Source organism: Dioscorea cayenensis, chromosome 1, assembly GCF_009730915.1.
Source record: "Dioscorea cayenensis subsp. rotundata cultivar TDr96_F1 chromosome 1, TDr96_F1_v2_PseudoChromosome.rev07_lg8_w22 25.fasta, whole genome shotgun sequence".
In the NCBI taxonomy this organism is placed as follows: Eukaryota; Viridiplantae; Streptophyta; class Magnoliopsida; order Dioscoreales; family Dioscoreaceae; genus Dioscorea; species Dioscorea cayenensis.
The window spans coordinates 22,539,434-22,544,070 of NC_052471.1; the positions used below are offsets into that span (position 1 = coordinate 22,539,434).

The 4,637-nt window shown below is 38.5% G+C and overlaps 1 non-coding gene across 1 annotated transcript; it reads right to left on the reverse strand.

The window, feature by feature from the left end:
- Positions 1–1,931: 1,931 nt before the first annotated feature.
- Positions 1,932–2,040, reverse strand: LOC120267723. Its single transcript, XR_005538548.1, has one exon. It is a non-coding gene; the product is annotated as a small nucleolar RNA R71 (small nucleolar RNA).
- Between the last annotated feature and the right edge of the window lie 2,597 nt (positions 2,041–4,637).

Genomic DNA, 4,637 nt, shown 5'->3' on the forward strand with positions numbered 1-4,637 from the left:
ATAGTCAGAAGCACGGGTGTACTGAGCCCTGTGCATTTTACTGAAGTCTGCACAGAATTGAGAAGCACGGTTTTACTGCCCCTAGCACCATCGTGCTGAGGAAGCATGGTCAATAAGCACTGGTGTGCTTACTCCCATGTATTTTATTGGAAATCTCTTCGGAATATCAGTATGGTCACTGTGCTCCTTGCATGAGTGTGCTCCTAGTGCATGGGCAGTAAGCACGAGCATGCTTACCCCTATGCAATTTATTGGTATTGCGTAGAAAGTAATTCCCAGGATATGGAGCCAAGCACGGCCTTGCTTACATTGGAAAAGGGTTATTTAAGCCCTATAGTCAGATTTTCAGGAGATCTTCTTCTCTCTTTCTGGAGGCGTGGGTTAGGGTAACCTTCAGCATCGTTCAGGGCCAGATTTGGAGTGGAGAAAAGAATGGAAAAGGAGGATTGTTGGCAACAACCATTGTCAAACCTTCTCTGACATGATTGTGAAGCAAGAAGAAAGTTTAATGGCAATCTCTATTTCTCTTATTACTTTTCTATGATTGTTTGTAAGACTATGAGGGGCTAACCATCTTTCGGTGCCCCTAGATTATGAACCTTGACTCTTAATGTTTTAATTTTAGTGATATTGATTCTTAAGTTTCTTTGTGGTCTCAATTTTGTTCATATTGTTTATTCATCTCGGCGTTGATTGCCTTGTTGCTGGTTTATTGTTAACTTGACGTGAGGATTGCCTATAGTCGTTTAAGCATTGATTTTTTGATGCTACTTCCTCATTGTTGCAATCACAATTTAAGTTGCTAGTTAACCGTAGATTGTTTTTCCATTGTCTACAGGATAGATTCTATTTGTCTAGCTAGGGCACACATTAGGGAAGGGGTTGAGTCCGCTTCGAGCCTTGAGTGAGGACATATGTTACCAAACCTTCCATAGGTGGTCACCATGGTGATGGAAGAAACTCTTGAATCATTGCCTAGTCATTGCATTTGTCAAGGGGATTAGTCCAGGGCACTGTTCTTTTCATTGCTATCTTTTCAACCCAAAACCCTGTCTCTTTTTCTTTTTCTCTTCTTTTCTCCTTTAGTAGTTTAATTAATTCAATCTTATCTTTCAGTCAGCTAAATATTAGGAAATGAATGATTATTGAGAGCTATACCAGTCCCGTTGGATTCTACTACCTGATCCTATTAGGTACACTTTACTACTTGTAATACCTGTGCAGTTGCTCTTATGCAAAGGGCGTATCAAGTTTTTGGTGCTATTGTCAGGGACTGTCAACTCTTGAGAAAGTTTTACTTTCCGGTAATTTAGTTATTTTTCTTTATTTCAGTTTATCTTGCATTCTTTTATTTTTATTTTGTTTTTGATTTGTAGGTTACTGAATTGGTCTACATGTGTTCTTGTATGACCAGAGGAAGGTCCTTTTCTCCACTTGCAAGTCTTGATCCGAAGTTTAAAGAGAACATTGCATAGAAGGTTAAGACAAGTTAATCATAGAGAAATAGGTTTAGTGGAAATCAGTATTGAGGTTGATCAAAATGAAATAATGGCTAGTTATCAGCAAAGAAGTATTTCAGTTTATGCTAGGAAAAATTTGGAGGGAGCAGGGTCCAGCATTGTTCGGGCTCCTATGACGGCTAATAACTTTGAGTTGAAACTGAATTTCATACAAATGATACAGCAGATATGCCAGTTTGGTAGATTTTAGGATGATGACAAATATGAACATTTGAAGAATTTCTTCGAAATCTGTGACACATTTATAGAAAGGAATGTGCCTAAGGTTGTAGTGCACCTTTGACTCTTTCCATTCTCAGTGTAAGGAAGCTCAAGTAATGGCTAAGTTCCTTCACACAAGGGTCGATCCCTACGTGGGTACAGTTAGCCGAGAAATTTCTTACTCGATACTTTCCTCTTGCAAAGATTACGAAGCTCAAAAATTACATATCTTCATTCTGACAAAAATGGAGTCTGAAACCTTGTACGAAGCATGGGAATCGTACCAGCAATTGTTGAGGAAGTGTCCTCAACATGGGATTATGGAATCGATGCAGATTCAAATCTTTTTATAATGGTTTGAACTTGGCTACCAAGCAAATGTTAGATGCAGCAGCCGGGGGTTTTCTTTGCAGTAAGCAACAAACTAAAGCCTATACCCTTATCAGTGTAGCTCAAAAAGAAGCAAACCAGTGAAGGTTGTTGGAATTTATGAGGTTGATGTACAGACTACTCTAGAAGCACAGGTGAAAGCTATTGCAAAGAGATTTGATCCAACAAGCCAATCTAACCTATCCGACCCACAAACCAAAACGTGTATATAAATATGAAAAATTATTTATTTATTTATATATTTTTAATTTTTTAATAAAATGGACAAGAAACTATTTATACTACTTATCATGGTAAGGGGGACTCGAACTCCCGGTGTTCTTTATAAGACTTATATGCCTTATTGTTCAGCTATAACAATTAATGTTACCAAAGATGATTTTTATCGTAAAAGGATTATGAACTCTTTTCTCTATTTCACTGGACTCAAAGGCTACCTAAATCATTTTTTTTATTTCAAATCCACATAGTTTTTTAATTTTAATTTAATGATTTTTTAAATTATTTATTTATCTTTATTTTCCCTACATGTTCATTAGGTGTGCTAATTATCCTAGGCATGGAGCACCACAGAGCTCATATGGAACTCACCAGGGCCAGAGTATTTGAGAGTATCCATGGCCTCTTCCATATCTCCCAAATATGTAAATAATGTTAGAGAATATCCATGCCATCTTCCATATCTCCCAAATATGTTAATGATATTTTACAATTGGCATAGGATCCCTTAGATTGATTATTTCCTTATATAGTAGTGGCTATCTTTATATACTTGTACATCTTTTTATACTTTAATTCTATGAAGATTAATATAGAGAGAATTTTATTTGTTCTAGAATGGTATTAGAGCCTTTGTAGCCATTGGCTTTTTTTTTGGTGATCTGACAAGCTTCGACCACGTTCTGTTATTGCTTCAAATCTCCTCCAACTTCTTTGAAATTATGTCTTTCTCCTCCCACCATGTTGTCTCATATCCCTACCTATGTCACAACTTCTATCAATTTCCCCTTCACCACCAAATCTCCCTCCCATGCTCCAAAACTCTCATCACTACTTAAACATTATACTCATGGCCCACAATTATCTTAATTGGCACACCCAAATTACACCATTCCTAGAAAGTCAAAAGTTGATTGGCTTCATTGATGGATTCATCCCTCTGCCGTCGGATTACGTTCCCTCTCCCAACAACTCTATCCCATAATTGAATCCTGCCTATGTCTCCTATAAAAAAATTGATAAACATATTATAATTGTTCTCCTTTTCCCTCTATCTGAAGATCATTTTGTACTGTAGTTGGCCTCAAAACCTCTGCTCTATCAAGACAACCCTAGAAACTGCATATGCCTTTTTCCTCTAACACCCGTATCCTCCAACTCAAAAAAAACCTCCATAAACTTGAACAAGGCTATCTCTCTATCACCGCCAATCTCAACAAAGCTAAGATTATCTCTAATTCTCTAGCTGCTGCCATATGTCTTCTCTCTATAGAGAACCTAAACCTCTATTTCTTCAAACGTCTCTATTCTGAATTTAAAGATTTCACTACCACCTTAAATGCTCATCAAAGCCTTTTTCTTTCTCTGATTTTCAAGCTTTCCTTTGCGATCATGAGTTTATGAATGAGAAACACATTGCTTGGACAACTGCGCAACTCTCCACAATGCAACCCTTCAGAGGTTCATTATCCTAGATGTATACTTGCCTCGAAGGAGGCACTACTTCCCTCAACCAAAACTTTGGGCTATCCTCTGGTGATTTTGGCACTACAACTACCCCCTCAAGTCTGATGGAGAACTAAGTGACACTGATGCTTTGGTACCGACCGAATGCATGGAACTGTATGGTGTCAATACTCGAGAAGCTGCTATATGAACGGTTGAACTCAAATGAGGCGAGAAACTCCAGTGTCAACATAAGGATAGACGGCTCTCTGATCAACAACAAACGCCGCCAACTACCTACTGAGTGAAGCTCATCGGCCTCATCAACCATATCATCTGCAAGCTGGATCTCTCTCATAGCACTCAAATCTGGGAACCGAGATTGGCTGAACTTAAGCTTTCCCAATCACTCATAACAAGCCTGGTGCTCGGGAATTGCAAACTCCATGTTCTCCGGCTCAAGAGATGCCTCTCTGGGGCGCTTGCCAGCCTTTTTCTTGGTCATGAGTACCATGTCTGCAAGAATTAAAAAAGAATCGATCAAATAAGCTCAAGAAGTCTATCCTGCAGGAATCCACACGGTCGTGTGGATTTCCACACGCCCGTGTGGATCTTTTCGGGCTTGAAAGCCACACGGCCAGTTTGCAAAAATCCCATAAATACATCAAAAATTCATTCTAAAACAATCTAAAAGCATGCACCAACCATTTAAACATGAAATCAAAGCAACATTCGCAAGTTTAATCGAAATAAATCAAGATTGGCAAAGAAAAAGGGAAAGAAGGTTTACTTGTGAATGAAAACATAGAATACGGCAGAAAAACTCACTCAAATCTCTCTAAATAGATAGTGAGGGTCGGG